The sequence below is a fragment of the Myodes glareolus genome, chromosome 18 (assembly GCF_982192425.1).
Source record: "Myodes glareolus chromosome 18, mMyoGla1.1, whole genome shotgun sequence".
NCBI classification, from domain to species: domain Eukaryota; kingdom Metazoa; phylum Chordata; class Mammalia; order Rodentia; family Cricetidae; genus Myodes; species Myodes glareolus.
Genome location: NC_142043.1, coordinates 19,598,783 through 19,625,792, shown reverse-complemented (window position 1 = coordinate 19,625,792; position 27,010 = coordinate 19,598,783). Strand labels below are relative to the sequence as shown.

Sequence of the window (27,010 nt, the reverse complement as noted above, 5' to 3'; positions counted from 1 at the left end):
CGTTCCTGTTCTGAGTGCGAGTTCAGGCTCCTCTGCTTGGCTCACTGGAGAGATCGTAGAGGTCTCGAGGACTCAAACTCAGTTCCCAGTGTCCCCATCTGGTGGTTTACAACTTGTCCAACTCCTTAACCACTTAATTCCAGCTGTAGCGGATCTGAGTGCGCCCTCTTCTGGCCTTCTCTGGTACCTGCACTGATGATCATGAACTGTCCCCCATCCCACCCACCCCTCCCTCCACACAGACACACACATACTAAATCTTTATCTTGTTGTTTTTTAGCTTTTTTTTTTTTTTCTAAAACAGGGTTTCTTTTGTAGCAATTGCTACACTCACACTGTAGACCAGGCTGGCCTTGAGTTCAGGAGATCTGCACGCCTCTGCCTCCAGAGTGCTGGGATTAAAGGTGTGCGCCACCATGCTTGGCTTTATAAAAGATATTTAAACTCAGTTTGCTTCAGTTTTGTCTTTTGGTAACTCGTAATACATTTTGTATTGTATTATTATATTATATTATATATTATACTACAATCTCCAAGTTGCTGAGGTAAAACCATTTAAGCTGACATCCTATGAGAGTTAACCCTTTCAACTCACAGGCAGGAGACCTCCCCTCCTCCAAAAGGGACCTATCTTAGGGACAGAAAGCCCAACCAATTGGTTTCACAAGAACACTAGAGGCACAGAAGAAAGTTGTTTCGTAAGTACAACAAATGGATGAAAAGTAAAAACGAACAGAATTAGCCATTTCTTCATGTGCCTCCTTGCGTGCTCATAAGTAGATTATGATCTATTAGTTGGCTTGCTCCAGCTGACACTGGCTGGTCAGACAGTGGTTGTATGCAGACTGGGGTGGCTGTTTGGTCCAGAAGACTGAATGCCTCAGAACAAACGGGGAAATAATGCAACTCTAACCTGACAGGGAAAGCCTGGGAACTCCCAAGGGTTACTGCTGCGAGTCCACGCTGCAAGGCTCGGGAAGCCTAAGGAGGATGTCTGTGGGTGATCGCAGCCCTAAAAACTGCTCACTCAGGAAGAGCTGAACAAAGGTGCACATGTGTGAGCTGTCCTCCTCCTCATTTTGTTTCACAGGGTCCCCAGCCTGTGGAAGACCCCCACCCAGGCATCCAGGCATTCAGATCACTGAGCCACACACCCTACTAGGCACAAGTGGAAATCTTATTTATCAGTTTTCTAGGCATTCCAATCCAACCAGTTGGACAGGTAAGATGAGTTACCGTAGCACCGGACAGTGAGGCCCAGCTGATGAACGATGAACTAGCTTCATTTTTTTAAACGGTGACTTCGGTGTGTGGGAGGGGAGTTCATGGAGTTTTATTTGTTTTTGAGCTGTGGTCTTATTATGTAGCCCGGGCTGGGTTTGAACCCGCAGTAAGCCTCCCTTGGTCTCTGGAGTGCTGGGATTGCTGGAGGACAACACCGTATCCATCTTGCCCAAGCATCGTTTTGCTGAAGAGGGTGAGAAGGCTAGGAGAAATGGAAAGTCCTTTAAAAGGGGCCATTCAAGAGAGGATGTCTCCTAGAGCAAAGAGGGACAGAAACTGTCATTCAAACTGAGAACTAATCTAACCTGCTCAAACTGTCCTTCATACTGAGAACTAATCTAACCTGCTCAAACTGTCCTGCATATTGAGAACTAATCTAACCTGCTCAGGCATGTTTTAACTGATAACTGAATCTGAAAGCAAACTGACAGAAGACCCAGACATGTGGTGGCACCCTTTATTATATTCATACCCATGACCAGTTCATAGTGGAAGGCCTGCTATTCATCAGCTATCATAATCCTGAGTTTCCTGGTACCCACACTCACCTGAGTGAAGGCACTCGGAAAGGCACTAACCCTTCACCCAACCCAACCATCCATATGCAGTGCTTTGGGTCAAACCCAGCGAAGGCTATAAACTCTCCTACAAATGGGAGTCAGTTGCTACTGGAGGCCGAGATTAGGAGGTTGAGAAGCCCTGATCACTTGGGCCAACCTAAAGCAAGCCTTCCTCCATCCTGGGAGGACCCAAGTGAATCTTCAGCTCTCTGCTCATAGAGCCATGGATGCCTGCTGTCTTGAAAAAGAATGCGAAGGGCCAGGCCTGTCCCTATATCGTCTCATCCTTGGCAGGATCACTGGAGAGGCAGACTATCTGTGGTAGCCAGAGTCAAGTCTTTTGGATGTCTTAGGAGACATTTTAGTGCATCTATGAAAAGTCAGCTCTGTTATCTTAAAGGAAAGTCACCCATATCTTTCTTCTTGTGCCTGAGGAAGTAGCTTTTAAATATATCAGCTGGCCTCTCCTTTGCCACTCTTCCTTGATCAATAGTTAGATCCATCAGCGAGGTCAGAACTGCTGATGTCTTTTCTATGGGATTGTGAACCCCATCTTGGGTATGTGTCTGCTATCCTTCAATACCTCCTGGAGAAAACCAGCCTCGCATGCAGGGGGTCTTGCAGATTCTGGTTCAAATCTGGCTTCAGGTGTAGGCTGCAGATACCGGAGAAATACGTATTGGGATATTCAGCATAGACTAGCAGGATAAAACTGAACAGAACTGATATCAAGTAATCCTGCTACCTACAGCTGGTCTTGACCTTTGCCTGTTTCAGCCAAGAGTTTCTGCTGCCTTGGACCCAACATAATTCTCATGTGTTGAAAGCCTGTCTATAGGGGCTGGAGAGATGGCTCAGAGGTTAAGAGCACTGACTGCTCTTCCAGAGGTCCTGAGTTCAATTCCCAGTCAACCACATGGTGACTCACAGTCATCTGTAATGAGATCTGGTGCCCTCTTCTGGTGTGCAAGCATACATGGAAGGAATGTCGCATACATAATAAATAAATCTTTAAAAAAAAAAAAAGAAAGAAAAAAAGCCTGTCTGTAAATGGATTTTTCTTTGGACTGACAGTACACAAAAAACAACATGGAGGTTTATTATTAATTCTGAAAGCTTGGTCTGTAGTTTAGGCTTATCCCACTAGCTCTTATAACTTAAATTAACCCATTTCTATTCATCTACAGGTTGACATGTGACTCGTGACTTTTCCCTCTCTTCTTGTATGTCTTTCTCTCTTTCTCTGCTTCTGACTAGCCACTGGCCTTTCTTCTTCCCAGAGCTCTCTGTCTCCAGAAGTCCCACCTGTACCTTCTGCCTAGCTATTGGCCATTCAGCTCTTTATTAAACCAATCCCAGTGACACATCTTCACACAGTGTAGAGGAATACGCCACAACACCAGCCAGCTTTTCTGTAGAGATGGCACAGCTACTACCCTTCCTCTATATAAAAGACCAAAGGCCCTGTCCTTGTGGGTGGCAGAGCATACCTTCTGTGCTGGTTAATTCTTGTCAACTTGACATAAGCTAGGGTCGTCTGGGAAAGGGGAACTATACTTGAAGAATTATCTCCTCCAGACAAGCCCAGGCAAGCCTGTAGGTCACCCTCTTAGGTAATGATTGATGTGGTTGGGTCCAGACCACTCCAGGTAGGGCAATCTCTGGGCAGGCAGTCCTGGGAGGTACGAGAAAGCAGGCTGAATAAGCCACAGAGAACAATCCAGGAAGCAGGCAGGATTCCTCCATGTTCCCTGCATCAGTTTCTTTCTCCGGGTTCCCTGAATTCCTGCCCCGACTTCCCTTCGTGATGGACTATAAGATGTAAGCAGAAATAAACCTTCTTCCTCAAGTTGCTTATAGTCATGATTTCTAGCACAGCAATAGGAGCCAAACTTGGACACTGGTAACTTCAGCCTCTGTTTACTGAGCAGCTGGGTGGCTCTTGGCTGTCTGAGGGACACAAGTAAGCTTCAGATAGCGGGAAATTAGGCAGCAATGTTTCCAGACAAAGGGCCTCGTGTCAAGCAGTGCACACCTGTCAATACAAAACAGCGTTCCCAGAGCTTCTTCAACAGGGCGCCGCTCTCACATATGAGCACTGTCTGTTCTGTCGGAACTTCAGGTTCTGTACTGCCCTGTTCTGCCTTAAGTTCAGTGAACAAAAGGGGTTTTCCTTGGCTTCCCTGGACCCTCTTCTTTAGCTTACCCTCTTTCATCAGCGGAGACTGGGCTTCAGCAGTCCAGACAGAGACTCAGAGTTTCCAAAAGCGAAAGGACAATTGTGGACGGAAATTCTGCCTGAATAACCATGGGTTTCTCTTCATTCCAGTTTACTCTCTATCTCTCATGCTGTTTCCTCTAAGTGGGGGTACTAAGGAAGGATTTTCAGATGAATGACCATAACCAAATTAGAATGTTCTAGCTCAAAATAACTTCCTTTTAAAACCATTTGAGGCACTAGAGAGATGTCTCAGTGGTTAAGGGCTCTTTCTGTTGTTCCAGAAAACTGGGATCTCTAGCACCCATATCAGATGCTCACAGTTGCCTGTTTGTAACTCCAACCCCATGGAGACTTTTTCATAGCCTTCATGGGAATGTGAAATACATTCAGACAAACACACAATACACACAAAATAAAAAATATTTTAACTACTTGTGTCTATATATTCTTTGTCTGCTATAGGAATTACAGGTCACCTTGAGTGGGGAGACTGAGGTCAACTTATTTGCACACACACACACACACACACACACACACATACACACACAGAGGGGGAGAGAGTTGAGGGGGAACATAATAACCATGGTTCATGTGTGGTGGTCAGAGGATAACTTTTTGGAAGCAAGTTCTTTCCTTCTGCCTTGCTTGAGATTGAGACAGGGTCACTCTTGTTCCCGTCAGTGAACTTCATCCTCTAGCTTAGCTTGTCCACAAGTTTCCAGGTTCAGGGTCTCAGGAAATGGTAGCTTTTGTGCTGTTGAGATTATAATAAGTTTTGTGTAAATTCTAAACTTTGGGAAGCTTTGTCAAGAGCCACAAAATCCTACAACTTCTCCACGTAACCCTCTCTGCAACATGAGACAGTCACACCATGACTAGCAAGTCTGATCCTTGCCCTAATTTCACATCGCTCCTGGTATGGAAATCGCATCACTGTGTATGCTCTTTAAAGAGCCCTGGGTATTCTCCAAGGCTTCAGAGAATTTTAAAGAAATATCAAAGTTGCTCTCAGTTCTTGTACTGGGATGTATCAGCAGTGTGGCAGTTGAAGAAAGGCAGGGTGGGAATCTGCTTCTCCTGTATCTTTCCATTATTAACTGTCTAGAACCTCATAGTAGAAGGCTGGCTCCCCATAGGCCTGGTTTATGGTCAGAGGGCAAAGCCCCTGGGCTAAGAAGGGAGCTGAACAATCTACAAGAGGTTGAAAAAGTCAAGGTGCAAAAAGAAGATTTCCCAATGGCTTCATTACCAGAGGCAGCCTCTGCAGCTAGTGAAGGACACATCTCCTTCAGGATCTAAAGCACCTCTCCTCAAACATCAGTGAGAAACAGGCTTTTAATGGGCTGTGCGTATTTGTAACTCTTCCTCTGTTTTCTTTTTGTGATTCTAGGCCAAGGGGGCATCTCAATAGGCAAAGGTGCCTGCCACAAAGCCTAAGACTGATGATAGTTTAGTTTCTGGGACCTACATGGTAGAAGGAGAGAACCTATTCCCATCAATTGTTCTCTGATCTCAAAGACAGGAATGCCTCAGCATACATGGATAGACATGTGTGTATACACACACATAATTAATGAAAAATAATACATTTTTAAAAAGCCATATTCTTCTCACTTCATCCACAAGTGATGGAAGGGCCAAGGAAAATGAGACCTTTGTTTATAAAGACATTGCTAGAACCAAATATGGTTTCACCCCACCAAAATTTACCTGGCTTTAATTCTTCCAGGCATAGGATGAGGGGTCCTTGGAAGTCATTCAGTCATGAAGGTACTTCCTTCATGAATGGATGGATGTTTTAATAAAGAGACTAGCTTCTTCTAGGAATAGGTTGGGTGTTGCAGACCTAGCTCAGTTCTCACAGATACGGGTGATTAGTGAGTCTTAGTTTGTCTCACATTTGCATTGCTTGTACCTACTTCCTTTTTCTGTTTCCTCCCGTGATATAATGCATCATGAGAACTTTACCGGAACCTTAGACGATAATGGCTGCCTAACCTTGGATAAACCTGTTTTCCTTACAGCTTACCTAACCTCAGACATTTTGTTACAGCACCAGAAAGTACCAGAAACCTAAAATAGATGCTAATCCATATGTGACCATTCTGTGCTCACGGCTGAATTACCTTTCAAGAACTGTATGCCTATAGACCATCACATTAGGGGTTAGGTTCCAGTACAGGAATTCTGGGGTACCACAAACGTTCTAGCTATAACACAACAAAATGAAAACTTCCCTTTGTCCCCACCCCAACTCTAGCCTCCAGTAACTGTTGTTCTACTACATATACATATATGTAAGACATACATGTATTCTATACATCCTCTACAATTGTGAATTTTCCTAGGGATACATTAGCAAATGCCATTTGCCTCAGGCATTAGATAAGACTAATGATTTAATCATTAGATAAAAGTAATGCTGCCACCCAAATCTACCTTAGTGAACCAATGAATTTTTTTAAGGTTACTTATAGAGTATACCACCTTGGGTTACTTCCAGGAGTGTGGGTAACCGCAAGCATTTGCATCAACACAAGATTCCAACTCATCATGAAGGATAACCTCATGGAAGCTGCATCATGGAGTCCTGCCTTCAGTGAATTTTTTGTTTTGTTTTATTTGTCCAGACGGGGCTTCTTTGTGTAGCCTTGGCTGTCTTGGAACTCACTCTCTAGACCAGGCATTCCTTGGGCTCAGGGATCTGCCTGCTTCTGCCTCGTGAGTGCTGGGATTAAAGGCCTGCACCACCATCACCCAGTGACCTGCAATTAAACTTCTAGCTCAGTCTTACATCTCGTCTACCCTCAGTTTTTGATGGTACAGTCTAACATGGCTGCGAAGGCAAGGCAGATGGAGCAGCATGGTCTGTGTTGGTGGGAGCTTGGAGTGGAGCTTGGGCACAGCTTGGCAGAACTGGAAGCACAGAGCTCAGGTCACCACCATATACCCTTAGGGTCCATCCCAGTGATGCTCTCCCACTAGCTGTGTCACAGTCCCAAAAGGTTGACTTGGTATCCTTATTCAGGGACCAGAGGATGCTAGAAACCATCCTCTTCTGCTTTTCTGTCTTTGCCAAAAGAAAACACGTTATTAAAGATGCCATCTTGAAAACAAAGATAGGGCCTCACCAGACACTGAACCTGCCATCTTGGACTTGGAGCTTCTTCTGTTGCTGTACAAACTTCCTACTGGGGTAGTCATGAGGCTGTGGGAGGAGACTAAAGGATTTCTCTTCTCTACACCGCAGTGGCTGACAGGTGGGCTAGACTTAACCTGAAAGGCTCTGCATCCTGTTTCCATGGCTATACTAGACAGTGGCTGGTCTGGGAATACGAAAGGGAATTGGTACTGAGGAAAAGCCCTCTGGGGGAGCCTCAGCGGCAGTCACATTTGTTTTTCATGTTCCCTTAGCTGCTGGAGATCATTAGGAAGGCTCCCAGTACCAAAGAAGAGCTTACACTGGCTCTAAGATGGTTGAGTTTTACCGTGTCCCCGGCTCTGTGCTTTGCTACGGCTCTCTGCTTGGCTTAAGCTACAGCCTATGGCAGAGAGGAAAAAATCAGAAAGGTGTTTCCTGACTCCACCACCTACACCAACCCACTCACAGATCCCAGACATCCCTCACCCCATGTTTTCTTCTCTATCTCCACTTTGCCTCCTTGACCGGTCTTGAAGCAGACAGCAGACTTCCTGTAAGCTAGGTGGTGCCTCACTGTGGGTACAGTGGGTGGTTCCTCACTGAGGGTGCAGTGGGTGGTGCCTCACTGAGGGTGCATTGGGCGGTGCCTCGCTGTGGGCAGTGAGTGGTGCCTCACTACAGGAGCAGTGGGTGATGCCTCACTGTGGGTAGTGTGTGTGTGTGGTGTGTGTGGGTCTCGCTGCAGGAACAGTGGGCGGGGCCTCACTGAGGGTACAGTGGGCGGTGCCTCACTGCGCGTACAGTGGGTGGGGCCTCACTGCAGGAACAGTGGGTGGTGCCTCACTGTGGGTAGTGTGTGTGTGGGGGGGGCCTCACTGCAGGAACAGTGAATATCCTGTAATTTGTGGAACTTCCTGTACAATGAAATTTGTGAATATGCAAATATCACAAATGACCTTTCAGCAGGGTTTGCACACTGGCTGACTTTAGGTGAGGCCAAGAGCTCTCCCATTGCATGCTGAATGTTTTCCTTGGAAAATTTCCAATTTCCTTGGAAAATGGCTACAGACTGGCTCCCACAGCACAAGACAGAATGGGATGCATAGCCAGGTTGCTCTTTCGTTTGCCTGTTATGAGAGTACCACCCACCAATGTCGGCCAAAAGAAAAGCATTATCATCAAGACGTAGGTCAGCTTTGAAAGGCCAGGGTTGAAGCGAGTAGGGTTGAAGCTCATGGGGCTAACTTCAGCCTGTATCCAGGGAAGGGTGTGTAACGAGACTGTCAAAAGTTCTGCCCTCTGCTGTCCCCACTGTGGCATCCTGTCACAGTGTTCATGGGGTGGAAAAGGAAGCCTCGGCTATCTGTGACACTCTGGAGCTAGAAAACTCTCGTTTCCACAGTCTGTCTTCCTGACAGGACACGATAGCTGTCTGGAAATTGGTTGGAATGTTTCAGTGTAGAGACAACGGAAAACCTTAAAGGTTTCAAAATTTGAAGTTCTAAATGAAGTTCTAAATGTGGGTCTAAATGAAGGACCCACAAAATGCTGTGGAAAAAGGCTTGGTGTAAGGGGTGTGGTACAGTAGTGGTGTTGGGATATCCTGACTTATTGGGAAGCCAGGATATACTTAGAGCTGCAATAGGACAGCTCTATGGGCAGAGCTGCAGTAGGACAGCTCTGGAAGTAGAACCGCAATAGGACAGCTCTGGGGGTAGAGCCACAATAGGACAACTCTAGAGACTGGAGCTGCAATGGGACAGCTCAGCCCTGGAGGAAAGGTGTCCTGACTATCAGGAAGCCAGGATACCTGAAGCTGGGGTGCGGTGAGGGATGGTCTCCCCGCAGGATATACGGTTCCTGCTCCTCTCCTGGAGAGCCACTACAGCTGAGTTCTGCTCTGTTCCCTTATGGGAGCGTCCTAGCAGAGCTATCTGCTTCTACTCCCACACAAGATGTTTCTTCTGCTAGCACTCTGCTAAAGGGAAATCCCCTGCAGAAATGTAGCAATCTCTGGCTCCAGAGAAAAGTGTGTTTCTTTGACACTAGTTTCAGAGCCAGGGCACATGTCTTTAGTCCTGGGTTCAGGGATAAAGATGTTTTTCTCCCTGCTCCAGGTCTCAAATACAGGGTGTTTCCTTCTCTGTCTCTGGGTTCAGAGTCAGGGTGTTCAGTGATTGGTTGGTTTCCTGTTCCAGTTGTCCCTTTTACCCTATATTTTGAGGTCTTACGGGTCAGAAAGAAGCTGAGCAAATGGGAATGAGAGGCTAAAACATCAAGATTTCAATGTCTCAGTTACTGTTCTGTTGATATGAAGGAAGGCACATCATGACCAAGACAACTCGTACTAAAGAAAGCACTTAACTGGGGGTTTGCTTATGGTTTCAGGGAGTTAGTCTATTATCATCACGGTGAGAAACAGGTAAGCATGGCGCTGGAAGAGTAGCTGAGAGTTTTACATCCTGATTCATAGGTGTAGACAGATAGATAGACAAGTAGACAGACAGATAGGTAGATAGATAGATAGATAGATAGATAGATAGATAGATGATATATATAGATGATAGATAGATAGATGATACATATATAGAGAGATGATAGATAGATAGATAGATAGATAGATAGATAGATAGATAGATAGATGATAGGAAGAGACTGAGACATATCTTCTAATTCTTTCAGAAGACACCAAGCATTCAAACATATGAGTCTATGAGTCTTTGGGGGGTTATTCTCATTCAAACCATCACAGTAGGCATTCAGTGTTAATTCACCAAACATTCCCAAAGGCCTCTTCCTCACCAGGTACTGTGCTGAGCTCTCAGATTAAGATGCAGAATAGTCACAGCCCCTGGGAGAGTCAGGTCTCTACAAACCAATTGTGATAAAGTAGAAGAAGCATCCAAGGAAGAAAGTTAAAGAAAGAGGACATTGTCCTGGCTCACTTTCTTCTATGGGGACATGTTGCTGCTGGCTCCCTTCAGCAAGGTCAGGGCAAGCTAGGAGCTTTCTACTAGAATCCTTTCTCCTCCTTCTCCTATTCTGTCTGTCTGTCTGTCTCTCTCTCTCTCATGCAAGAGTGCACGCACACATGTGCATATGTATGTGTGTGTGTATGTAAGGGGGTTGTACATATGTGCTGTTGTGTGTTCAGACCAGAGGTATCTGGTACCATCAGGTATCTTCCTCAATCACTTACTTATTTTACTGAAACAAGTTCTCTTATGTCATGGCTAGATTGGATGGACAACAAATGCACAAGCATCCTCTTGCCTTTGCCTCCCAGAACTGCGATTACAAACATGTGGTACAGCTCTAAGATTTTTTTTCTGCACGGTTCTAGTATTGTGTGGCAAGCACTTTGCTCCTTGAGCCATCTCTTTAGCCTTCTACTTCTGCCCAACTTCCCCTGTTATCCAAAGGCTCCCAAGAGCACACACTGGTCTTGCTGAGGGAACACAGTGTCAAGTGAGTTGGCAACCTCCGTTGTCTCTATTCTAGGGAAACAAAATTTCCCAGTAGAACTGTGTTACCACCGCTCCTTAGTCCTCTTTGCAAGGAGAGTTCATTATGTTGGCTTTTTTTCTTGTGAATAAATGCTTTCTAAGAAACAAAAAGTCTGTTCAATCCCTAAGCTCTGAACACATTAGATAGAAACAAGCCAAATCCAGAGAAAAGAGAGTAGGAGGGAGTGAGGGGGTGTAGGAGAGCAAGGTTCTCACTTTCCTTTCTCTTTTCCTTTAAACAAAGAAGCAAGCAAACAAACGAACAACCACACTGGAGCATTTGGAAGGATAAAAAACACACCCCAGAGTAGTATATAAGCAACAGAGCTGGGAACAATTGTTGGGAACAATTCCCAGAGAGCCGAGAAGGGTACAAAGACCAGGGGAATGCCCACAGGATCAAGTTCCTTGACAGTTTCTACCAGCAGAGCAAAACGTCCTCCTCATCTACACTCACCAGGAACTTGATGGCAACATGGCCCACAACATGCTTGAGGCAGTCTGTGATGAAGACACCTTCAAGAGCCTCTAATATTGGACACCTGAAGTACTTGTGTCTGAACATGTGAAGGGAGATGCACTTAGAGAACTGGATTTCAGAGATAAAGGTGGGTAGGTCCCATATCCTGAGAATTGTGTTGACCTGGTTAAGTGATGCTTAAGTGTGCCCTGCTTGTTGAATAACATAGTCTCATGATGGCATTATGTAGCATTCTGAATTGCTAGAAGACTGAAAAAAAATAAGTATTATCCAACCAGATATTCTGGTAAAGAACAGAGAGACACCATTAATCCCTCCCTCAAGAGCTAATCCAAACAAGATAAATAAATGAGTGAAAGAGTTAATTAAATTGAGTTGTCAATCACCCAGACAATGTCCCTCAGGAGGCTGTCTGTTTCAGAAATCTTAAAAGCCAAATGGTGGTGGTGCACACCTTTAATTCCAGCACTCAGGAGACAGAGGCAGGCAAAACTCTATGAGTTTGAGGCCAGATGAGTATACAGACCTAGTTCTATGACAGTGAAGGCTACACAAAGAAATCTTGTCTCAAAAACTAAACAAAGAAGGAGGAGGAGGAGGAGGAGGAGGAGGAGGAGGAGGAAGAGGAAGAGGAAGAAGAAGAAGAAGAAGAAGAAGAGGAGGAGGAGGAGGAGGAGGAGGAGGAGGAGGAGGAGGAGGAGGAGGAGGAGGAGGAGAAACTTTAGAAAATAATAGAAGGGCTGGAAAGATGGCTCAAGAGTTAAGAGCATCGGCTTAATATCCTCCTAACCCAGAGGATCCAGGTTTGATTCCTAGAATGCTCATGGTGGCTCAAAACTGTCTGCAATTTCATCCTAGAGGATCTGATACTCCCTTCTAGCCTCTGAGGGTAGTAGGCATACATGTGGTGTGTAGCCTTACATGCAGCCAAAGCACCCATACACATAGTATGGAAAAATACGAGGAAGCCTTTCTGAAAAATGGACAATAGCATATCTGTCTCTCTGGCCATTAGCAAATCTCACGCATGAGGGATTGCGCTACATAACAGTCTCTCTGACCATTGTCTACTGTCGCTGTGTCCTCGTTGGCTTTCTATTGCTGTGATAACCACCATGACTAAAAGCAACTTGGGGAGAACAGGGTTTGTTTCGTCTTACAACTATCTATCACAGTCTATCACTGAGGGAAGCCGGGACAAGAACTCAAAGAAGGAATCTGCAGACCGAAACTGAAGGAGAGGCCATAAAAGATGCTGCTTATTGATTGGCTTTTCTTCCATAGTTTATTCAATCTGCCTTTTTTATATAACCAAGGACCACTTTCCTAGGGGTGGTACTGCCCATAGTGGGCCTCCCACATCAATCATTGATCAAGAAAATGCCAGACAGACTTGCCAACAGGCCAATACTGTTTTGTTTTGTTCTTAAGACAGAACCTTGCCCTGTAGCTTGGAGCTTCTTAAGTAGACTATAGTCCAGGCTGGCCTTGAACTTATAGAGATATGCTTGGCGTCCCAAGTGCTGGAATTAAAGGCATCCTCCACCATGCCAGACTCACGGCTGTCACCCAGTCTCATCCACTCCACTCTGCCACTATACTCTGTAATGAACTCTGAGGTCTACACTACACTGTGTATGCCTTGTCTGAATTCATTTGATGAAGACCGTAAGGATGTGGTAGACAAGGGCAAGCTAGAGCAAAGATTCTAATCATGCTAACAGGGTCTTACTATGATGTACAGGCTAGTCTCTAACTCTTGGGCTCAGGGATCCTCCCGAGTGACTGAGACTGCAGGGGGCTACAGGCTAGTGCTACCAAGTCCAGCTTCCTTATTTTAAATAAATAAATATCACTGACACTTTGGGTTTCTAGCCAATGAGGGTGGCATCGAGGCACGATGGTGAATGAAGGCTGGCTATTTCCAAAGCCGCCTTCCCAGAACTCTAAAGGCCCCCAGCCATGGTGTTCAGTTTTCTCATCTCTTTGTCCTAAATTAGCACAGGGAAGAGCAGGTGGCTAGCTAGGCGGACACGGGCCAGGAAAAATTTCCATCAGGTCTGGTTTCCCATCAGAGATGCTTTTTGGAGGCTCATCAAAGAATCCGGTGAAAAACTGGGGGAAAGAGACATATTCGACTTCTCGCCTTCTCAGAGACTTCGGCTTTGATCATTGTACTACATGAAATATAAAATGAAGAGTGCCAGCTGCCTTTTTGCCCTTTCTAAAATTGACCCATTGGAAGGCAGAAAGGATAAAAAGGCCCAGTTTTGTTTCATGGTTTCATGTAATGATTTCTACAGTTGGGTTGGCAGGATGCGGGGAGAGGCTGGAAGGGAAGTGCCAGGGGAGGCGGGGAAAGGGAGCTATTTATTGTATTTCACTAAAGGGCAAGAGCGAATGATCAATAGACCATGCTGCAGACTGTATCTCACAATGCCTTAAAGCACCCTTTTTCATATTCTGCTCTTGTCTGGTCAAATGTTCTGTACTGGAGCTCCTAAATACACAAAGCTTTCCGATTTGCTATTTTTGCAGCTCAACCAAATATAATTTCCCTTCCCTTCCCACTGTCCCAGATAAAGTTTTGAAACTCATTATTAGTGTTTCTCTTGACTACTGTTGGTTTTGGAGAACTGATTGTCTCTTAGCTATCTTTTCCTGTGCATAGGACGTAATTGTTATTCTAAATAAAAGCCTAAAGAAAGATTATTCCATTTACTTGCCATTGTAAGCTTTGGGGCACTATGTCCAATCTAAGCCACATATACATAATTTTTACCTCTTCCTCTTTCACATTCCTATGTATGTAAAGATACATGGCTTTAGTTTAGCATTGAGTGCTAACTAATAATTCTGGCATTGGACCTCCTACATATGGAAAGATTTCACACATTATCACACACAGTTTTTATATTTGCCAGTTTTTTTCTGTGAAGTCAGTCCCCCGCACCCCCTTGATTTCTAATTGGTCTTAATAATAAAAACCCGGAATCAAATATTAGTGGGTGAAAGCTGAAAGATCAGAGAAGCAGAGCAGCCAGTCACTAGTTCTTACCTCTACGAAATTCTTAGACCGAATGAGGTATATCCCATCTCTACAAGTCCTCAGACTGAATGCCTTCTCTACAAAATCTCACACTGAATCCCAAGCTTCCTTTCTCTTCCCATCTCCACCTCCCTAGCGCTGATTCAACCCCGTGTAGTCCAGGGTGGCCTTTAACTCACAGAAATTCATCTGTCTTTGTCCCCTGAGTTCTGGGATTAAAGGTGTGTGCCACCACTGCCTGCCCTCCATGGCTAACTCTATTGCTAGCTCTGTACTCCGATCTTCAGGCAAGTTATTTGTTAAAGCAGACCACACCCCTCTCCCCCTATGACGGGGTCTTGAGATGCAACACAGGGTCTTTAACTTGTGAGCCTCCTTCCTCTGCCTCCAGAGGGCTGGGATTACAGGTGTATCCCATCACACCTATTTTAGTTCTTTATTTCTGACTTCTTTTTGAATATCCTTTCCTGACCTCTTTTGGTTTTGTTCATTAAAAGAATCCCTTATAAACGATGGAAACAGATGCAGAGATCCACATCCAAGCCTGAGGCCGAGCCACGGAAGTCCAGGAGAAGAGAGGGAGGAGGGATTATTTGGGGGGGGGGTGTCAAGATCATGACCTGGAAATCTACAGAGACAGTTGACTCAAACTTCTGGGAGCTCAGGGACTCTAGACTGACAGCTGGGGATCCTGCATGGGACTGAACCAGGCCACCTGCATGTGGGTGACAGTTTTGTTGCATGCTCTGTCTGTGGGATACCTGGCAGTTATCCTGTCATGATATCTATCCCTGATATTTAAACACTATCCCTAGTCCATGAGCTGGTTTTCTGAGGCCCATTCCATATGGGACACCTAGCTCAGCCTTGATGTGGGAGGGGAGGTGTAGAAGGAACGGACCTGGCTAGCTTTACACCCGAAATAATTACACGGAAACTGTATTCTCTAGCGAAGAGCTGCGGGCAGGCCTGCTTTTCAACCCGTCCGGCTCCCGCAAGGCTAGCTTAGCCCCGGAAATAACAACACACAAATTGTATTCATTTAAACACTGCCTGGCCCATTATCTGTAGAGAGTTAGTTACTGGCTAACTCTCACATCTTGATTAACCCACTTCTAATAATCTGTGTAGCACCACGAGGTGGTGGCTTACTGGGAAAGATTCAGCATGTCTGACCTGGTGGCTGGCTCCATGGCATCTGCCTCATTGCCCTCTTCCCAGCATTCTGTTCTGTTTACTCTGCCTACCTAATTTTCTGTCCTATCAAAGGGCCAAGGCAGTCTCTTTATTAATCAATGAAAATAACACATAGACAGAAAGCCCACCTACATCAGGGAGGGGCTTGGTCCTGCGTCAACTGAATGTGCCAGGTTTTGTTGACTCCCAATGGAAAGCTTTATTCTTTCTGAGGAGTTGATGGGGGTGGGTCAGGGGAAGTGAGGTGAGGGGGGAGAGGGAAGAGAGGGGAAGCTGGCTGGTATGTAAAATGAATAGAAAGCAAATAAAAATCCATTATAAATACTTTGGTCAGATCAATTTTCCTGAAGCAGCTTTGGTACAGCATCTGCTTTACGTGAAAGCCTTCTACAGTTTCCTTACTCCAGTGGTCAGATGCACTCAGTCATCTCCAGCCCAGTGAACCACTGGCCTCTCCCTTCAGGCCCCCCCACTAGCCACAGTGCTATCTCCCAAGGAATTGGCCATGACTGTCACATTGTCCACCTTGTAACACTCAACTCAAATACAACTGCCGCCCAGTATCCTTGGGTGAATTGGTTCTAGCTGCAGATGCCCAAGCCTTCAGATGTTTAGCTGTATATAAAACTGCTGTGCTATTTGCATATAATACATAAACATCCTCTTGTATATTTTAAATTCTCTCTAGATTTCTTATTATGCCCAATATAATGTCAGGCCATGCAGATAGTTACACTAGATTGCTTAGGTTATAATGGCAAGGGAAAAGTTTGTTCAGTACAGATACAATTTATTTTGTGGTACAGAGATTAAATCCATTAGACTCACCTGTTAGGCAAATGCTCTACCCCTGAGCTACATCCCCAGTCCCCCACAGACAATTAAAGAATAATTTTTGAAGTTGTCTTAATATAAACGTACAGGATGCAAAAACATGGAAGGCTGACTATAGTATCTCTTTTCTTTAGTCTTTATAATCTGGACAGACTTAAGTCTACAAATTTTAAATGCAAATGATTTTATACCATTCATGAACACATGGTTTTGAACTCAATTAAAATATTTTAAAATAGTAGCACAAGCCTGTAATTCTATCTACTCTGGAAACTAGAATGAAAATCAAGAGTTCTAGCTGGTTGGGCGGTGGTGATGCATGCTTTTAATCCCAACACTGAAGGGAGAGGCAGACGAATCTCTGTGAATTAGAGGGCAGCCTGGTCTACAGAGCAAGTTCCAGGACAGGCTCCAAATCTACATGGAAAAACTCTGCCTCAAAAAACAAAAACAAAACCAAACCAAAACAACAACAACAAAAACAAAAAGAGTTTGAGGCCAGAATGAGCTACCTAGTTATAAGAAACTATAGAATCTGTCTCAAAACAAAAGGAAGTGTTTTGGGGTTTAACTTAGTGATAGAATGCTTTAGGGCTCCTAGGTTCAATTCTAAATACTTAATTAAAATTAATAAAATAAATATCTAAAAACTTACTTGTCTATTCATTATTTAAATACGTTCTAATGAGCCTAATGAACCAAAGCCTGCATTTGACTTTTTTGTTGTCGATGTTTTTCTGGGTTTTGAAAACATTTGTGCTTCCATTCATTTAGTGTGTGTGTGTGTGTGTGTGTGTGTGTGTGTGTATGTGTAGATCAGAGGACAACTTTTGAGGTTTCCAGGCAGTCAAACTTGAGTTGTTATATTTGACTGCAAGCATCTTTATTCCATAAGACATCTCATTGGCCCTGTCTCCTGGCCCAAGGTGACAGGAACTCATGATGTAGCCCAAGCAGGCTTTCAACGTGTGGTTCTCATGCCTTTGCCTCGTAAGTGGGGTGCTAGGGTTACAGTCAGCTACATATGGATCCTAATAAATATTCATTTATTCTTGTTAGATTTCAGCTATTATGACAAAATATCTTGGATACGTGTGGTGGTTTAGATAAAAATGACCCCATAGACTCATACATTTGCATGCTTAGTTACGAGTGAGTAGAACAGTTTGAAAGGATTAGAAGGATCAGGAAGCGTGGCCTTGTTGGAGAAAATATGGTCTTATTGGAGGAAATATGTCACTGGGGCAGGCTTTGAGGTTTCAGAAACCTACTCTAGGCCCAGTATCTCTATTTCTCTCTCCCTCCCTCTCTGCCCCCACCCCTCTTCTCCCTGCCTGTGGATCAGGAAGGACATAAAGCTCTCGTCTACTTCTCTAACACCATTCCTGCCTGGTGGTTGCCATGTTCCCCACCATGATGATGATGAACTAACCCTTTGAAGCTGTAAGCAAGCCTCTGACCAAATGCTTTCTTTGATAAGAGTTGCCTGGGTCATGGTATCTCCTCACAGCAGTATGGTGACTAAGATGGTAACTTAAAAAGAAGAAGTGTTGATTTTCACCCATGATTTCATTACCTGATTATTTGGCCTGAAGCTTTGGGAGCCTATAATGAGGTGACATTATGGTGGATATATCTGGCCTCAACCCTCATCAGAGAAGCTTCTTCTTGCACTAGATGGAAATTAACACAGAGACCTGTAACATGAGAGGCCAGCTTGTTGGGGTATCTGTCCCACCCAGTACCCCACAACTGGCAAGCCACAAAGAAAATCACACACAGGGCTCCATAAAGTTATAAACTGATTGGCCCATTAGGTCAGGCTGCTTATTAGCTCTTATAACTTTTGTTACCCCATTATCCTTAACTACATTAGCCACATGGCTCAGTACCTTTTCCAGCGGGGCAGCTTACATCTTTCCTCTCCGGTGGTCTGGGCAGAACTGCGGAGGGAGCTTCCTGCTTTCCAGAATACTCCCAGTCTCTTTGCTCCACCTCTACTTCCTGTCTGGCTTTCCCGCCTATTCTGCCTGCCTGGCCAATCAGCGTTTTATTAAAATATGATTGACAGAATACAGACAATTCTCCCACACCAGAGACCCATAATTGAACAGTATGCAAAGAGTGAGAGACTTTGGGCCATTCAGTTCTAAAGGGGAACTCTTCATCAGAACCCTTCCCTCAAGATTCAGGATCTATTCAGAAAAGAAAGCTGAAAGACAGTAAGAGCCAGAGGTAGCAGATGAATCCAAGGAACCTTTTCTAGACACACAGAACTGATACACATATGAATTAACAGAGAATATAACAGCACGCACCAGATCCACACAAGTTTAAGCCAAAATTGTAGTACAGAGAAGAGGAAGTGACCACAAAGTCACACTCTAGGTATTATGCTATCTGTAATTGTCACCTCTTGGGAGAGAGAATATCAGGTTCTTTCCAATAGAAAGATACTGACTATGTCAAGCATACTCTAAAGTAGTCCTTATGCTCTTGAGTAGTTGGTCAACACAAAACGAACTCCATGTTTTTTATGTGCTCTCTGTTTTTTGTTTTGTTTTGTTTTTTTGTTGTTTTCTTTCTCTTTTTCTCTTGAGAGAGAGAAAAAAAAACATATAGTTAAGTGGGTGAAGAGGGGGCAAATTCTGGGAGGAGTAAAGGAGAGAAAAGAATAAGAACAGACACAATCTATTTTATGAAAAAATTAAGTAAACAGTGGGGATGACTTCTTGCAGACTGGAAAAGATTGTTAAAATTAATCGTGCCAGGCCGGGCAGTGGTGGCACACGCCTTTAATCCCAGTACTTGGGAGGTAGAGGCAGGTGGATCTCTTTGAGTTCGAGGCCAGCCTGGTCTACAAGAGCTAGTTCCAGAACAGGCTCCAAAGCTACAGAAAAACCCTGTCTCAAAAAACAAAAACAAAAACAAATTAATCATGCCAAGCAAAGTAAATTATGAAATATTGGTAAGCCAAACTTGATTTGAAAAGTTGGGTCATTAGTATTGTCTGACTCCTCGATTTTCCTGTTCTTTTAGCAATACTAACCCACAGGAATCCAGAAATAGATCATGGGAGTTTAGGAAAGATCAAAGAAGGGCAGCCAAGCTTTTTAGAAGGCACACCAACACTTTTGAAGGACCATTGGACATTTAGTAGCATGCCTTAAATATGAAGCAAATATGTCTTATGGTTTTCTATATAGATGCAGTCAAATGATGTTCTGTCTGTGTGTGTGTGTTATTTATTTAGCCAACCAGATTTCTAGTGGACAAGGTCTAAATCAAGGAAGTGTTTGAATCAACTCTATCTTAACTTTGGGGTGGGCTTGAACTGATGAACTGTTTAGAAATACACCAGAGTGTTCGATCACACTTTTGTTATTCCTTGGATACTTCTTCAACCACAGTACCACCACCACTACCATTTATTTAACATCTGCTACATTCTAGGGTGTTTTCTCAATATTTGACATCTGTTGTTACCTCACTGACTATTTAAACTCTTCTGTGAGTTAGCTAGTATGTCTAACTTCATTTGAAAGATTAGGAAACTAATGTACAGGATTAAAAAAATTGCCTGGAGTTATGCAATATGTCAGCGAGAAGTGAAAAATTGTGACATCGACTGTCTTTGTGCTCTGCAGCATGTGATATTGATGACTAAGCCACACCACAGAGAGCAGACCTCCTTGGGTGGGCACGTCTGCATGTGTGGATTATTGCTTAATCTTCCCTAGTACCTGGAGGGTAGGTTGTCTAATTTCCAAGCTTTCGGGCCATTGTGAGAGTGTCAAGGACTGATGGGAGATTTCCTGGGTGCCTAAAACAATTAAAAGGTGTTCTTTGAGATTTTGTAATATACAATGATGTTTAATGAACAAAAAGATGCTTGTTATTTGAGGGAAGTATTGGTTCATTGTGGTTTTGAATTTTGTCCTCAAGTACTTTCTTTGAGGACATGGATATGGAAAAAAAGGAAGCACTTTCTGTACTTTCCAATATCTTCATTTTCACTGCATTTCTGCACTCTGCTTTCCACGCAGCCTCTCCACAATTACTTAGCTCAGAAAATCAGCACAGGCCCATCAATGCCCAGGGCAGAAAGCCAACAGATAAAAAGCAAAGCAAGGATGTGAAAAGATGTGGGACCCTCAGATCTACTCTATCACCAGGTTGTATGCCTGTCTTCATTTTGAGTCAGAGCACAGGGGAGCCATTGGCAAAGATCACCTGGACTTGGAGAGACAGATGTACTTATGCACCTAATTGTTTTTCCTTTCTTTTTGGCAGTGCTGGCGATTAAACCCAGGACTTGTGCATGCCAGCCAAACTCTCTATCAGCTGAGCTGCATGACTTCTAACGTTTCTTATGGGCGATCTGATTGCTCTCTCTGGGCAGTTTGGAGGAGTGGGAGATAACCAAGGGAAGATGTCTCTTCTGCTTGTTGATCTCATGTCCTTAGGAAGGCAGGGAGAAACACCAGTTACATTTCTCTTCGTCTTCATGGTTGCAGCTGATGGCAGAGCAAATCAAGTCCGTACTGAAGACAATAACATGATTGATTTATTGGACGAAATTTGTCCTTATGCCATTTCTAATTGGCCATTGGCTCTTAGACTACTAGAGATGGGTGACTGGAGAATTTACAATGCAGGCTCCTCATTTCATATGCGAGGAAACTGAAGGCCAAAAATAAAATCTATTTATGGAGAGAGAGAGATGGGGCAGTGAATAGTGTTTGCGCCACATACATGAAGACCCGAGTTCAACTCTCAGTATGCATGTAAAAAGCTAGGCCCTGTAGTAAAGGCCTTTAATCCCGGTAGTGGTTAAATGGAGATGGATACCTCTGGATTCTACCTGAACCAGCAAGCTCCATGAGTTCCTCTTTCAAAAATCTAAGGGAGAGAGTCTGAGGAAGAAATCACAATCAACCTCTGCACTTATATCTACATGTGCACAAGTTTAAAAAGATATGGTATCAATGACATGGTTTCCAGTTTCACTTCTTTGGGCTTTCCACTGCAAATGATTATTATTACTTTTTTAATTACTGTTTGGTTGGTTGGTTGGTTTTTGCCAGTTTGAGCCTAGCTTCCTGGTTCTTTTTAACGTTAATTTCAAGTTGTTTCAAGAACAGAGACTATTACCAGTGTGGCATCCAGCATACCCAGAAAGAGTTATAATTAAGGGAGCAAGACATTAAGTTAATAATTATCTCTTACTTCATAATTTCAAACAGGACAAAATCCTGTTCTTCACCCGTCCCACTCAGCTAGTGTACACAAAAACATGCCCACTACGATGAGAGAAAGCATACTTAACATAAACTGAATGATCATAATTAGAAAGATATATGCACATATAAAGATGGCAGAAATGTCCTATTTAGGCAGATTACACTTAGGATTTTTATCTGCACATAATGAGTTCTGTAGATCTTTAACACAAAGTAATGATGAATTGACAGAGATTTTGGACATGAAGCTACCAAATGTCTTGCTGGGCAACCTAGCATTTTAGCTTTCTAGTCAATAACATTAAAACTAGATCAATGTATGAAACACATGGTATTATTACTAGTATTTTCATTAGCATTATTATAATTGTGAGACACAGTTTCATGTATTCCAGGCTGACCTTCAACTTTATGCGATAGAGAATAGTCAAGGATTCACTTGTGATCCTTCTGCCTTTGTCTCTCGAGTGCTATTATAAAAGCTATGCACCATAGGCTCTGTAGGACTGACCTTTTGTGGTGCTGGAGATTGATTGAATACAGGGCTTTTTGCACACCAGGCAAGCACCCTACTAACTGAGTTATGTCTTCAGATCTACCCATTATTTTGTAAAATTTAATTTTTGCTAGTAAGAAAAAGGGGAGAAAATGCATGCTGGGGCAACAGTCATCTTCTATTGTGTTCTGAGTGGTTACATAAGGAAGCTTTCATTAAATTGCACTTCTGTACATTTGAACGGTATGTAAATTATCCCTCATAAAATAAAACGATTATTAATAAAAATGATGGGCATGACTCACTAAAAACAAAGAAAAGCCCCTTGGGTGTGCGACTGACCTTTTAATAATTTCAGACTTTTATAGTATCTTAACTACTAGTTGATATTAATAGAAGGAGGAAACATTTCTTTCCCATGGTAATCTTTTGATAAACTGAGTTACTTAAAGGATTTTTTTTTTGAAAAAAAGATGCATTGAAAGACTTTTTATTTAAAAAATGGTATGGTAGATTGAACAAAATGTCTTCCACAAGTCTTGGACACTTGAACACATGCTCCACGGTTGGTGGCTGTATGGTGAAATTACGAGTTATGGCCTTGTTACAAAAAGTATGTCACTTGGGGGCAAGCTCTGAGGTTTCGACTCCCCACCTCAAATTAGCTCTGTCAGCTTTCTTTTGTGGCTCCAGAGGTGAGCGTGCCGCTGCTGCTCCAGCAACCTGCAGCCCCTACTCTTCCACATGGCCCCTAGCCCTCTAGAACCATACATAAATAATCAACCAAATGAAAACAAACCCTTTATTTTATAATAAACCAAAGCAAACCATAAAAACCAAATACCATAATAAACTAAAATAAACCCTTTCTTTTATAAGCTTCCTTGGCCATGGTGTTTTATTACAGCAACAGAAAAATAACTAATATGAATAACTTATTTTTTTTAGATTTCCAGATTTTAAAAATGTAACTTAATATCTAATCACATCACTTCCCTCTTTCCCTTTCTTCCTTTTGACCCATCCCATATTTCCTCCCTTCACCTCTTCCCATGCTGCCCCCCACTCCCTCTCAAATTAATGGCTTCCTTTTCTTTGATTATTACTGTTCCATCATATATATGTACATTAAATGCATAGATATATAAATAAAAGTTGTTGAATCCATTGAGTGTTGCTTCAGAATATGATCTCAAGTCTGACCAGTTTGTACTGGATAACCAGTTAGGGGGTTCACCCCTGGGAGAGACTAATTCTCCCTCTTTCAGCAGTCATTAGTTGCCTGTAGGTCTTTGCAGGATCCCATGAGATTTCCCCCACCATGTTAGCGTGTCTGCTGGTGTTCTCATAGTTCATGCTGTCTTGTGTAGGCAGTCATGTTGTTGAGGTATCAATGAGTGTAGCTTCCCTGTCATCTCCAGGAGACACAATCTCATAGCGGATTTCTTGATCCACTGGCTCTTACAATCTTTCCACCTGTTCTTGTGTGATATTCCATGAGCCTCGGGTGTAGGGATTTTATACACATCTCAGTTGGGGCTGGATTCTCCTCAATCAGTTGTTCTCTGCATTTTGATAGTTGTAGTTTTCTGCAATGCCTTCGTCTGCTACAAGAGAAGCTTCTTTGGTGAGGGATGAGAGCACACATATCAGTGGGTGTGAGACTGAGTGCTGAGAATGTAGTTAGGAATGATGTTTCTTTAGTAAAGTGGTGATGGAATCTTCTCTAATATCCATGACCTCAGCAGCCCTATAGTTGGTTAGGCTTCTAGAACCGGACACAATTTACTTGTTGTTGATTGGGCCTTATGTGTTTTTGGTTGTTTCTAACTCTTTACTCTTTGCGGGGCCCACCACCCAGCTCCCAAATAAATACGCACAGAGGCCTATTCTTTCTTATAAATACACAGTCTTAGCTTGGCTTGTTTCTGGTCAGCTTTTCTTACCTTACATTATGCTGTTTATTTTTTGCTTCTGGACTTTTTATCTTTCTCTAGTCTACACACCTTTCTTTCTTTCTTACTCCATTGCTGGTTGTGTAGTGGGGTGACTGGTCTCTGATGTCCTCCTCTCCTTCTCCTTTGCTTGCTCTCCGATCCCCTTTATCTAGATTTCTCTTCCTATTTATTATTGATGCCTGCCAACCCTGCCTATCCCTTCTTCTGCCTTGGTATTGGCCATTCAGCTCTTCATTAGACCAATCCAGTGTTTTAGACATGCAAAGTAACACAGCTTCACAGAGTTAAACAAATACAACATAAAAGAATGCAACACACCTTTGCATCATTAAACAAATATTCCACAGTATAAACAAATGTAAAACATCTTAAAATAATATTTTACAATGCTTACTTAACTCCAAGTGGATCAAAGACATCTATTTGAAACCTGAAGTAACAAAACTGCTAGAAGAAAACATAGGCAGTGTCCTACATGATACATGTGTAAGAAAGAACTTTCTAAGTAGGACTCCATTTGTCCGGGAATTAAGGCCAACAATTGACAAATGGCATCCCATGAAACAAAAAAGATTCCACACAAACAAGGAAACAATCCATCAGGTGAGTTCGAAAGCCACACAGTGGAAAAGAATCTTTGTCAGCTATACATCTGACAGAAAATTAATATCCAGGATTAAAAAATAAAAATAAAAAGACCCAAGAAAACAAATGACCCAATTAAAAATGGGTTTTGGATCTGAACAGAGTTCTCAATAGAAGAAATAAATGACTAAGAAATGTCTCAAAAAGTGCTCATCATCCTTATTAGCATTTGGGGAAATACGAATTGAAAACACTTTGAGATTTCAACTTACCCCAGTCAAAGTAGCTAAGGTCAACAAAATAAATGACAACAAACAAATCCTGGCAAGGATTTAGGGAGAGGGAAGCCCTCATTTACTACTAGTGGGAATTTAACTTGCTGTGGGACAGTGGTCTGTACCCTGTCAATTGTACTTTAATAAAACACTGACTGGCCAGTAGCCAGGCAGGAAGTAGAGGTGGGACAAGGAGAATTCTGGGAAGAGGAAAGATTCAGTCTGCACTCGTCACCCAGACAGGGAGGAAGACAGACACAGAGCAAGCAAGATGTGACTGTCTTGCCTAAAAAGGTATCAAGCCACGTGGCTAACAAAGACAAGAATTATGGGCTAATATAAGTTATAAGAGTTAATAAGAAGTCTGAGATACTAGGACAATCAGTTTATAATTAATGTAGACCTCTGTGTGACTTCTTTGAGACTGAACAACTGCAGGACCGGGTGGATCAGAAACCTCAATCAACATATACTGGTGTAGCCACTCTGCAAATCAGTATGGAGACGCCTCAGAAAAGCAAAAATAATTCTACTATATAACTCAGCTGCACCAATCCTTGGCATATGTCCAAAGAGTTCAATACCTATTCTGCAGACAATATTCCCTGCCAGGAAGTGGAAACAATCTAATTATCCTTCAACAGATGAATGAATAATGAAAATGTGGTGTATATACATAATGGAATACTATGCAACTATAACGAAGAATCAAATCATGAAAGTTACAGATAAACAAAATGAACCAGAAAATATTAAATTGAGTGAGATAATCCAAACCCAGAAAGACAAATGCTGCATTTTCTCTTTCATCTGTGGTTCTGAACTCCTTATCTTCAGATGTGAATATATATCCTGGAGTAAACACAGAAACCAGAGATATATAAAAGGACCATGTGGGGGTGGGAGCTTAGAGAGGGGAATACAGGTTATATGGAGGACCAATGGGATAAAAGGAGAGGGATATGGTTAGGGAGGGGGAGGGAGGTCAGTACAGGACAGTGAGGGACAAGTAACAAGGATGCTTGAGAAAGCCAAAACATATCCCAAACTGTATACATAAATGTGTGTTACACACACACACACCCCTTAGATGAAGTTACACCACTTGAACCAACAATGCTACCCACAGGAGCCATAGATTGTCTAACAAAAACTCTATTCACAGGCATGAAAAAAACTCCTTTGAGATGGTTGGTAAGAGTACTCCAAGTGACTCCTAAAATTATAGGCTATTGCTATTGCCTTTTGTTGCCCCTCAGAGGTCGAAAGCAAGTGCCTATTGCTGAAGACAGCACACCCTTCAAAAAGGATTTGGAAGAGTACAGCTGGATCTAACCTGAAAGCCTCCTTCCTGTGGCATAGGTTTCATAATACCAGAAAGCGTTAGCACAGCAGACACGGGAGGGAAGTGACCCATAGTCCTACCCATCTGTGACTTCTATGAACCACAATGACCGACTTGGCAAGATACCACTAATGGTGCAATAGTGGCATTCATATCTTGGCGGTAACTAGTGCTCTTTTTACAAGGCGAGACAACCTTTAACTTAACCAGTGTGGAACATGGTGTTGAATGCCAACCTTTGTGTAGGAGCACGGAATGGTCCCTAGAGCTACACACCCAACCAAGAGTTTTACTTCAGGCTCCTCAGTGGTCTGGTATTTTTACAGTGTATTCAGGTAAGAAATGAGTCTTCAATGAAGTAACATTTTCCCCCTACATTCAATTTCATTTTCTGTCCGAAACAATCTCAAAAGCCAGTTTTCTGGAAAAATGCTGTTAAGGCCAGCAACTTGGATATATTTTAAAAATTAAGCGGGGCGGTGGTGGTGCACGCCCTTAAACCCAGCACTCCGGAGGCAGAGGCAGGCAGATCTCTATTGAGTTCAAGGCCAGCCTGGTTTACAAGAGCTAGTTTTAGGGCAGACTCCAAAGCTTCAGAGATACCCTATCATGAAAAATATTATTTGCTTTTATGTTTTAACTCTCTATGGCTAAAAAACACTCTTTCTCTAACGTTTACTTTATTTTTCATGTAAGTCCGACGGGGCGCAAACCTGGGTCCCTCAGTAAATCCTAACTTCCCAGCTGACGAAAAGGCTGTCAAAAATGGTGGAGGGACCACAACTCCCAGAATGCAGTGCTTTCTAAGCTTCCTGTTGCTCAAGGATCGGGGGG

At 43.2% G+C, this 27,010-nt stretch overlaps 2 long non-coding RNA genes across 3 annotated transcripts; both read right to left on the bottom strand.

The window, feature by feature from the left end:
- Positions 1-1,159: 1,159 nt before the first annotated feature.
- On the bottom strand, positions 1,160-4,188 carry LOC125407828 (uncharacterized). 2 transcript variants are annotated; one of them, XR_015735399.1, is made up of 2 exons: positions 4,051-4,188; positions 1,160-1,486 (listed from the first exon to the last, which is right to left on the bottom strand). It is a non-coding gene; the product is annotated as an uncharacterized LOC125407828 (long non-coding RNA). The 2 variants fall into 2 exon arrangements; XR_014998442.2 differs by having other exon boundaries at positions 1,160-1,538; positions 4,051-4,175.
- A 297-nt stretch (positions 4,189-4,485) lies between these two features.
- Positions 4,486-5,913, bottom strand: LOC125407836 (uncharacterized). The gene is made up of 2 exons (XR_007234300.3): positions 5,776-5,913; positions 4,486-4,819 (listed from the first exon to the last, which is right to left on the bottom strand). It is a non-coding gene; the product is annotated as an uncharacterized LOC125407836 (long non-coding RNA).
- Between the last annotated feature and the right edge of the window lie 21,097 nt (positions 5,914-27,010).